Source organism: Stegostoma tigrinum, chromosome 46, assembly GCF_030684315.1.
Source record: "Stegostoma tigrinum isolate sSteTig4 chromosome 46, sSteTig4.hap1, whole genome shotgun sequence".
NCBI lineage: Eukaryota > Metazoa > Chordata > Chondrichthyes > Orectolobiformes > Stegostomatidae > Stegostoma > Stegostoma tigrinum.
The window spans coordinates 10,652,350-10,663,708 of record NC_081399.1 but is presented as its reverse complement, the minus strand read 5'-3'; positions in this window follow the sequence as shown (position 1 = coordinate 10,663,708).

Here is an 11,359-nt window from a genome sequence, read left to right as displayed (position 1 = left end):
ACTCTGGATAGGCTGGGCAGTGCCAACTGTCAAAGTGGTTCAGGAGGAGAGAGGGCACTAGAGAGTGACTGAAATGTGAATCAGAGAGGCAGCGGGGGGGAAGAGAGAGAGAGAGAGAGAGACAGAGAGACAGAGCGAGAGAGAGAGAGAGCAAGAGAGAGAAAGAGAGCGAGCAAGAGAGAGAGGGCGAGAGAGAGAGAGAGGGAGTGAGAAAGAGAGAGAGAGAGAGAGTGTGATGGAATTTAGTGCCACTGTTTGAAAAAGACAAGTAGAGAGGAACACAAGCAACAGAAGAAGGAAGGAAAGGAAGGGAGGAGGAGAGACAGAATGACAAGCAGGACGAAACAGCAGTAGAGTGCGCAGTGAAGGAGGGACAGAGACAGCGGACAGCAAAGAGAAAGAATGACACTGAGGGAGACACAAACTGTGATAAAATTCACGCACACGGGGAGAGAAACAGGAACAGGGTGAGCAAGAGAAAGGCGGAGATAGGACAGACCAGAAACAGAGACGAAGAGAAGGAGAGCGAGATGAAGGAGGTAGAGAAGCAGTGAGAGACAGAGAGAGTAAAACAAAAACCCTCCGACAGTGCCCGCTCCCTCTGCACTGACCCTACGACAGTGCCCGCTCCCTCAGCACTGACACTCCAACAGCGCCCACTCCCTCTGCACTGACCCTCCGACAGTGCCCACTCCCCCAGCACTGACCCTCCGACAGTGCCCACTCCCTCTGCACTGACCCTCCGACAGTGCCCACTCCCTCTGCACTGACCCTCCGAAAGTTCAGTTGTAAGTTCTTTTGGGTTATATACAGAATAACAGATACCCCGGGAGGGAGTTACAGACTGGAATCTAATCGAGGGGTTCAGGGTGGGTTATATACAGAATAACAGATACCCCGGGAGGGAGTTACAGACTGGAATCTAATCGAGGGGTTCAGGGTGGGTTATATACAGAATAACAGATACCTCGGGAGGGAGTTACAGACTGGAATCTAATCGAGGGGTTCAGGGTGTGTTATATACAGAATAACAGATACCCCGGGAGGGAGTTACAGACTGGAATCTAACCGAGGGGCTCAGGGTGGCTTATATACAGAATAACAGATACACGGGAGGGAGTTACAGACTGGAATCTAACCGAGGGGTTCAGGGTGGGTTATATACAGAATAACAGACACCCCGGGAGGGAGTTAAAGACTGGAATCTAATCGAGGGGTTCAGGGTGTGTTATACACAGAATAACAGATACCCCGGGAGGGAGTTACAGACTGGAATCTAACCGAGGGGTTCAGGGTGGGTTATATACAGAATAACTTATACCCCGGGAGGGAGTTAAAGACTGAAATCTAATCGAGGGGTTCAGGGTGGGTTATATACAGAATAACAGATACCCCGGGAGGGAGTTACAGACTGGAATCTAATCGAGGCGTTCAGGGTGGGTTATGTATAGAATAACAGATACCCCGGGAGGGAGTTACAGAATGGAATCTAATCGAGGGGTTCAGGGTGGGTTATATACAGAATAACAGATACACGGGAGGGAGTTACAGACTGGAATCTAATCGAGGGGTTCAGGGTGGGTTATATACAGAATAACAGATACACGGGAGGGAGTTACAGACTGGAATCTAACCGAGGGGTTCAGGGTGGGTGATATACAGAATAACAGATACCCCGGGAGGGAGTTACAGACTGGAATCTCATCGAGGGGTTCAGGGTGTGTTATATACAGAATAACAGATACCCCGGGAGGGAGTTACAGACTGGAATCTAACCGAGGGGTTCAGGGTGGGTTATATACAGAATAACTTATACCCCGGGAGGGAGTTAAAGACTGAAATCTAATCGAGGGGTTCAGGGTGGGTTATATACAGAATAACAGATACCCCGGGAGGGAGTTACAGACTGGAATCTAATCGAGGGGTTCAGCGTGGGTTATATACAGAATAACAGATATCCCGGGAGGGAGTTAAAGACTGGAATCTAATCGAGGGGTTCAGGGTGTGTTATATACAGAATAACAGATATCCCGGGAGGGAGTTACAGACTGGAATCTGATCGAGGGGTTCAGGGTGTGTTATATACAGAATAACAGATACCCCGGGAGGGAGTTACAGACTGGAATCTGATCGAGGGGTTCAGGGTGTGTTATATACAGAATAACAGATACCCCGGGAGGGAGTTACAGACTGGAATCTAATCGAGGGGTTCAGGGTGGGTTATATACAGAATAACAGATACCCCGGGAGGGAGTTACAGACTGGAATCTAATCGAGGGGTTCAGGGTGGGTTATATACAGAATAACAGATACCCCGGGAGGGAGTTACAGACTGGAATCTCATCGAGGGGTTCAGGGTGGGTTATATACAGAAAAACAGATACCCCGGGAGGGAGTTACAGACTGGAATCTAATCGAGGGGTTCAGGGTGGGTTATATACAGAATAACAGATACCCCGGGAGGGAGTTACAGACTAGAAACTAAATCGTGGGGTTCAGGGTGGGTTATATACAGAATAACAGATATCCCGGGAGGGAGTTACAGACTGGAATCTGATCGAGGGGTTCAGGGTGTGTTATATACAGAATAACAGATACCCCGGGAGGGAGTTACAGACTGGAATCTGATCGAGGGGTTCAGGGTGGGTTATATACAGAATAACAGATACCCCGGGAGGGAGTTACAGACTGGAATCTAATCGAGGGGTTCAGGGTGGGTTATATACAAAATAACAGATACCCCGAGAGGGAGTTACAGACTGGAATCTAATCGAGGGGTTCAGGGTGTGTTATATACAGAATAACAGATACCCCGGGAGGGAGTTACAGACTGGAGTCTAATCGAGGGGTTCAGGGTGGGTTATATACAGAATAACAGTTACCCCGGGAGGGAGTTACAGAATGGAATCTGATCGAGGGGGTTCGGGGGGGTTTATATACAGAATAACAGATACCCCGGGAGGGAGTTACAGACTGGAATCTCATCGAGGGGTTCAGGGTGTGTTATATACAGAATAACAGATACCCCGGGAGGGAGTTACAGACTGGAATCTAACCGAGGGGTTCAGGGTGGGTTATATACAGAATAACTTATACCCCGGGAGGGAGTTAAAGACTGAAATCTAATCGAGGGGTTCAGGGTGGGTTATATACAGAATAACAGATACCCCGGGAGGGAGTTACAGACTGGAATCTAATCGAGGGGTTCAGCGTGGGTTATATACAGAATAACAGATACCCCGGGAGGGAGTTAAAGACTGGAATCTAATCGAGGGGTTCAGGGTGTGTTATATACAGAATAACAGATATCCCGGGAGGGAGTTACAGACTGGAATCTGATCGAGGGGTTCAGGGTGTGTTATATACAGAATAACAGATACCCCGGGAGGGAGTTACAGACTGGAATCTGATCGAGGGGTTCAGGGTGTGTTATATACAGAATAACAGATACCCCGGGAGGGAGTTACAGACTGGAATCTAATCGAGGGGTTCAGGGTGGGTTATATACAGAATAACAGATACCCCGGGAGGGAGTTACAGACTGGAATCTAATCGAGGGGTTCAGGGTGGGTTATATACAGAATAACAGATACCCCGGGAGGGAGTTACAGACTGGAATCTAATCGAGGGGTTCAGGGTGGGTTATATACAGAAAAACAGATACCCCGGGAGGGAGTTACAGACTGGAATCTAATCGAGGGGTTCAGGGTGGGTTATATACAGAATAACAGATACCCCGGGAGGGAGTTACAGACTGGAAACTAAATCGTGGGGTTCAGGGTGGGTTATATACAGAATAACAGATATCCCGGGAGGGAGTTACAGACTGGAATCTGATCGAGGGGTTCAGGGTGTGTTATATACAGAATAACAGATACCCCGGGAGGGAGTTACAGACTGGAATCTGATCGAGGGGTTCAGGGTGGGTTATATACAGAATAACAGATACCCCGGGAGGGAGTTACAGACTGGAATCTAATCGAGGGGTTCAGGGTGGGTTATATACAGAATAACAGATACCCCGGGAGGGAGTTACAGACTGGAATCTAATCGAGGGGCTCAGGGTGGGTTATATACAGAATAACAGATACCCCGGGAGGGAGTTACAGACTGGAATCTAATCGAGGGGTTCAGGGTGGGTTATATACAAAATAACAGATACCCCGAGAGGGAGTTACAGACTGGAATCTAATCGAGGGGTTCAGGGTGTGTTATATACAGAATAACAGATACCCCGGGAGGGAGTTACAGACTGGAGTCTAATCTAGGGGTTCAGGGTGGGTTATATACAGAATAACAGTTACCCCGGGAGGGAGTTACAGAATGGAATCTGATCGAGGGGGTTCGGGGGGGTTTATATACAGAATAACAGATACCCCGGGAGGGAGTTACAGAATGGAATCTGATCGAGGGGGTTCGGGGGGGTTTATATACAGAATAACAGATACCCCGGGAGGGATTTACAGACTGGAATCTAAATGGAGAAGTTCTGGGAGTGTGGAGCTGATGGTTGAGGAATGGTGCAATTTAGAGAGTGGACAGGGTGAGGGGAGGCAGGACAGTCTTTGTGGTGTGAAAGAGAGGGAAGGGAGTATGGAGTGTGTAATGAGCGCGAGGGAGGAACTGTGCCTGTCATGACCTGGTGCGTGGAGGGGAGTGTGTCATGTCGGGGGAGTGGGAGCTGTCTGTATGGTGGGCAGAGCGGGGAGGTGTTTGCATGAGGAGACGGAGTGAGGGATGTTGCAGAGTGGAGGGAAATGGAAGATTTAGCATGACAAGTCAGTTTGAAATGAGGGAGTTGGGGGAGGTATATGGAGGTGGAGGGCGGTGGTTCATGGAGTATTGCGAAGCATATGGAAGGGTGCAGAGTGAGGGACAGTGCGAAGAGTTTGGGAAGGATATGTGCGGATGGAAGTGAAGGGATGAGTGTGGAGTGATTGGGATTATCCAGGGGAAGGAGGAGCTTGCCAAGGGGAGGGAACAGTTTGGTGAGGGAGGATGTGGGTGGGACAGAGGGACGGACAAGTGAGGAGTATGAGTGGGTGCAGGAGGAGTGTGGAGTTTATGGAGGGAGGTGTGTGGATGGGAAGATGCGTGGGGGGGAAGGGAGGGTGGAGGGAGTGGGTATGTGGACTGTGTGGAGGATGATGGGAGATGGTCTGTGGAGGGGAGAGAGTGTGGACTGAGAGGGAGTGTGGAGGGGACGGATAATGGAGGGAGAGGGAGTGTGAAGGGGAGGGAGGGTGGATGGAGAGGGTATGTGGCATGTGGCGGGGATGGCGGGTGGAGAGTGTGTGTGTGTGTGTGTGTGTGTGTGTGTGTGTGTGTCGGGGGGGGGGCGCCCATTGGAGGGAGTGCATCTGCAGACGGGTTGGAAGGGGGAAGGATATAGAGGGTGGAGAGGTGGGAGGGTGGAAATAGAGGATATGTGGAACGGAGGGTGTGTGGATGGGAGGGATCTTGGAAGGATGCAGAGTGTGCAGGAGATGGATGATGGAGGGAGAGGGCTTGTTGTGGGGAGGGAAGGTGAACAGACGGGGAGTGTGGAGGGGAGAGAGGGTGGAGGGGCGGGAAGGAGGGAGGAGTGGGGAGGGTAGGGATGGAAGGGTGTGAAGGAGGGAGGAGTGGCGAGGGTAGGGATGGAAGAGTGTGAAGGAGGGAGGAGTGTGGAGGGGAGGGATGGGAGGGTGTGGAGGGGAGGGAAGGAGAGATGGAGGGAGGAGTCGGGAGGGAGGGTGTGACTGTAGGAGGAGAGTATCCTCCCAATCCCCTCCCCCCGTGTGGTCGTGTTTACTTATCATTTTAGTGTCTCTGCCTCTCCCTACCTCTCTCTCTTTCTCTCCGTGCCTCGCTCCCTCCCTCTCTCTCTGTCTCTGTGCCTCTCTCTCTCTCTCTCCCTCTCTCTCTCTCTCTCTCCAAGGAAGACAGTGCCACCTGCAGCCATGAGCGATCATCGGAGGGAGCTCAGAATCTTCCTGGTGCTGGTGACAGCCCTCGGTGAGTGCCAGGGCAGGGGATACCAGGGCTCCATTCACCCACATGTACTGCGCGGACTGGGGAGTGGGAGCGAGGGAGACGGGCGGGCATCAGGGGCACAGAGACGTAGAAGGAGAGAGATGGAGTGCGAGAGGCAGAGACAGAGAAATGGAGAAGGGGCAGGAGAGAGAGACTGCGGAGGAGATGGAGAGGCAGAGATAGTGAGAGAAATGGTGAACCGACAGGAGAGAGAGAGATGGAGATGGAGATGCAGCTAGAGATAGAGGCAGAGAGAGAGTAAAATAGAGCAGGCACAGGAGAGAGGGAGGGAGAGAGTGGAGGAGATGGAGAGGCAGATAGAGAGAGAGTGAGAGGAGGCAAAAATCTGCGAGTGGGAGTCAGAGAAGCAGAGTGGGCCAGGAAGAGAGTGGGGGGGGGGGGGGCAGAAAATCCGAGACTAACAGAGAGGCTGATGGAGAACCGGAGGGAGAGAGAGAGGGGGACAGGAGCCGAGAGGGAGGTGGAGAGACAGACTGAGAGACAGAAATAAACAGATAAGCGCAGATAGAGAAACCAGTGATAGAGAGAGAGAGACAGACAGTCCATCGGGAGGAGGTGAGGGTGCGGGGGGTAGTTCACATGGAGAAGCGTGCAGCCTCCTGCAGTCGATCAGCTGACCTCAGGCCACTGCCTCGCTTGAACGTCGGGCCATCCTCTCCCTGCAGCATCGCGGTGTCTGTATGTGTCCGGCAGGAGTTCATTGTGAATGGCATCGTTCCAGGGAGATGCGAGAATCACAACAGTTTTCCGAACAGAGGGTCAGTGACTCATTTCCCTCTTCACTGTCACAGATTCACACCTAAACTCCCTCTACACTGTCCCCCCGCACCGTCAGACACTCCCAGGGCAGGGACAGCACGGGGTTAGACACAGAGTAAAGCTCCCTCTACACTGCCCCCCCCCCGTCAGACACTCCCAGGGACAGCACGGGGTTAGACACAGAGTAAAGCTCCCTCTTCACTGTCCCCCCCAATCAAACACTCCCAGGGACAGCACAGGGTTAGATACAGAGTAAAGCTCCCTCTTCACTGTCCTCCCCAATCAAACACTCCCAGGGACAGCACAGGGTTAGACTCAGAGTAAAGCTCCCTCTACACTGTCCCCCCCAATCAAACACTCCCAGGGACAGCACAGGGTTAGATACAGAGTAAAGCTCCCTCTACACTGTCCCCCCCAATCAAACACTTCCAGGGACAGCACGGGGATAGATACAGAGTAAAGCTCCCTCTACACTGCCCCCCCCCCCCCGTCAGACACTCCCAGGGCAGGGACAGCACGGGGTTAGACTCAGTTTAAAGCTCCCTCTACACTGCCCCCCCCCCCGTCAGACACTCCCAGGGCAGGGACAGCACAGGGTTAGACACAGAGTAACGCTCCCTCTACACTGTCCCCCCGCCCCGTCAGACACTCCCAGGGCAGGGACAGCACGGGGTTAGACACAGAGTAAAGCTTCGTCTACACTGCCCCCCCCAATCAAACACTCCCAGGGCAGGGACAGCACAGGGTTAAATGCAGAGTAAAGCTCCCTATACAGAATCGTTGAATTATTATGGAGTAAGAAGAGGCCATTCAGCCTGTCATTCCCATACCAGCTCAATTATCCACTGCAGTTCTATTCCCTACGGCCAATCTCCTGCCTTCTCCCAATACCCTTGGCCACCATTTCCATCCAAATGACCATCCGACGCCCCCCCCCCGCCCCAGTTGAATGTGCCTTCCAGGCAGCGCGTTCCGGACCCTCGTTGTCGGGATCGGAATGAGGTCAGCCGGGGGAAACCTCATGGAATGCAGGCTCCCTGAGTGGACCCTGCTGCAATCAGGAGGGTGAGAGGTTCTGTTGGCTCTGAGGTCGGGGCGGGGGGGGGTGGTGCTGGATCGGTGTCAGGGACTCTCCACGTGTGGGTAAAGGGTGATTTGGTGATGGGACTGCAGCCTCTGTGGGACTATTTCACCAACTGCTTCCCTGGGGTTGGGAGATGGTTGACTCACCACTGTCCCGTTTTGCTTTATTTGCTTGTGGCGAGGAAGCCTAGCCCCTTGTTCCTTTGACAAACAGTTATAGCTTTTCCCTGTCCCACCTGCTCACGGTCTTTGGTAAACCTCCAATCAGATCTCCACCTTGTCTCCGGGGGAAAACAGCCCCAATGTCTTCAGTTGATCCTCAGCTTCGAAGAATTCTCGTTTCTGGACTCATTCTTTTGCAAAGCATTTTTAGCTCTCTCCATCTCTCTCTCTCTCTCTCTCTCTCTCTCGACAATTTTCCTGCAATATGTCTCCCACAGCTGTGTACAACACTCCAGCTAAGCGTCTAGCACACGCCCAGGACAGCACGGGGTTAGGGGGATCAGTGGATACGGAGAGAAAGAAGGGATAAGCTGCATTGACCATGTTGAATGGCAAGAGCAGAATGGAAGGCCTGAATGGCCTACTCCCATTCTTATTTTCTAATGGAAGCACACGGCGTGGGAGCGGAAATGGACGATCGAGCGCGCCAAGCCTGCATGCTCTTCACTGGGGTCCGAGCTAATCTTTTGCGTTCTGCTTTCCACGTTCTCACTAACCCTGATCTCTCACCATAGGGAATCTACCGGCTTTAAAAAATATTCAGTGACCCCCCCCCCCGCCCCTTCTGAGGCAATCGCACAACTCTCTGAAGGAAAAGAAATTCCAGCCACCTCAGACCCAAAGCAATGTCCTTTAGCTTGAAACAGAAAAGATACCCGTGAGACACACCTTAGCAGCAATTGGGTTGGGGAATGTTATTAATGGGGTTGATGATGGATTGGCATGGCTCATATTGAAAGGAAGTGTGCGCAACTAACAATAATTATTGATCCATGCCTGGCAAAGAACAAAACAGGCAAGTTGGCTCAGCCATGTCCGACAGAATAAACTAGAGATAGCATTAGATCCAAAGAGGAAACGTATAGCGTTGCCACGTGAAGCAACGAGCCTAAGGATTGGGATCATTTGTTGAACTTGCAAAAGCGGAAAAAATGTTTGGGTGAGAGGGTGTAGAAGGGCATGAGTAAAGGGAACTTAAAAATCGACTGTAAAAGCTTCTGTAGATATGTGAAGAGATAAAGATTAGTAAAGATACATACATGTCCTGTACAGTTAGAAATTAAAGAACTTATAAGGGGTGGGGGGCTAAGAAGTGACAAAAGAACTGTTCACATCATTTGGTTCTGTAAAAATAAGACAGGGAACAAATAACCTCCAAGAAATGTTGAGGAACTCCTAATAATGGAAAATGGAAGTAGATCAGTATTGGTAAGAAAGGAACGCTGAGGAAATTAATGAGGGTACAACTGGATCATCGACAACCCAGAGTACAAAAGGTCTGGAAATATAGCATACTCTGCTGGTCATCTTCCAAAATCCCACCCTCGGGTGACAGTCTGTGTGGAGTTTGCACATTCTCCCCGTGTCTGCAGGGGTTTCCTCCGGGGGCTCCGGTTTCCTCCCACAGTCCACAGATGTGCGGGTTAGGGTGGATTGGCCGTGCTAAATTGTCCCATAGTGCCCAGGGGTGTGCGGGTTAGGGTGGGTTGGCCGTGCTAAATTGTTGCATAGTGCCCAGGGATGTGCGGGTTAGGGTGGGTTGTCCGTGCTAAATTGTCCCATAGTGCCCAGGGATGTGCAGGTTAGGGTGGGTTGGCCGTGCTAAATTGTCCCATAGTGTCCAGGGATGTGCAGGTTAGGGTGGGTGTGTTGGCCATACTAAATTGTCCCATAGTGCCCAGGGATGTGCAGGTTAGGGTGGATTGGCCGTGCTAAATTGTCCCATAGTGTCCAGGGATGTGCAGGTTAGGGTGGGTTGGCCGTGCTAAATTGTCCCATAGTGTCCAGGGATGAGCGGGTTAGGGTGGGTTGGCTGTGCTAAATTGTCCCATAGTGCCCAGGGATGTGCGGGTTAGGGTGGGTTGGCCGTGCTAAATTGTCCCGTAGTGCCCAGGGATGTGCGGGTTAGGGTGGATTGGCCATGCTAAATTGTCCCATAGTGCCCAGGGATGTACAGGTTAGGGTGGGTTGGCCGTGCTAAATTGTCCCGTAGTGCCCAGGGATGTGCGGGTTAGGGTGGATTGGCCATGCTAAATTGTCCCATAGTGTCCAGGGATGAGCGGGTTAGGGTGGGTTGGCTGTGTTAAATTGTCCCGTAGTGCCCAGGGATGTGCGGGTTAGGGTGGGTTGGCCGTGCTAAATTGTCCCATAGTGCCCAGGGATGTGCGGGTTAGGGTGGGTTGGCCGTGCTAAATTGTCCCATAGTGTCCAGGGATGTGCGGGTTAGGGTGGATTGGCCATGCTAAATTGTCCCATAGTGCCCAGGGATGTGCAGGTTAGGGTGGATTGGCCGTGCTAAATTGTCCCGTAGTGCCCAGGGATGTTTGGGTTAGGGTGGGTTGGCCGTGCTAAATTGTCCCATAGTGTCCAGGGATGTGCAGGTTAGGGTGGATTGGCCGTGCTAAATTGTCCCATAGTGCCCAGGGATGTGCGGGTTAGGGTGGATTGGCCGTGCTAAATTGTCCCATAGTGCCCAGGGATGTGCAGGTTAGGGTGGATTGGCCGTGCTAAATTGACCCGTAGTGCCCAGGGATGTGCGGGTTAGGGTGGGTTGGCCGTGCTAAATTGTCCCATAGTGCCCAGGGATGTGCGGGTTAGGGTGGGTTGGCCGTGTTATAGTGTCCCATAGTGTCCCAGGGATGTGCGGGTTAGGGTGGGTTGGCCGTGCTAAATTGTCCCATAGTGCCCAGGGATGTGCAGGTTGGGGTGGGTTGGCCGTGCTAAATTGTTCCATAGTATCCCAGGGATGTGCGGGTTAGGGTGGATTAACCGTGCTAAATTGTCCCATAGTGCCCAGGGATGTGCAGATTAGGGTGGGTTGGCCGTGCTAAATTGTCCCATTGTGCCCAGGGATGTGCGGGTTAGGGTGGATTGGCCGTGCTAAATTGTCCCGTAGTGCCCAGGGATGTGCGGGTTAGGGTGGGTTGGCCATGCTAAATTGTCCCGTAGTGCCCAGGGATGTGCGGGTTAGGGTGGGTTGGCCGTGCTAAATTGTTCCATAGTATCCCAGGGATGTGCGGGTTAGGGTGGGATTGGCCGTGCTAAATTGTTCCATAGTATCCCAGGGATGTGCGGGTTAGGGTGTGATTGGCCGTGCTAAATTGTCCCATAGTGCCCAGGGATGTGCGGGTTAGGGTGGGTTGGCCGTGCTAAATTGTCCCATAGTGCCCAGGGATGTGCGGGTTAGGGTGGGATTGGCCGTGCTAAATTGTTCCATAGTATCCCAGGGATGTGCGGGTTAGGGTGGGTTGGCCGTGCT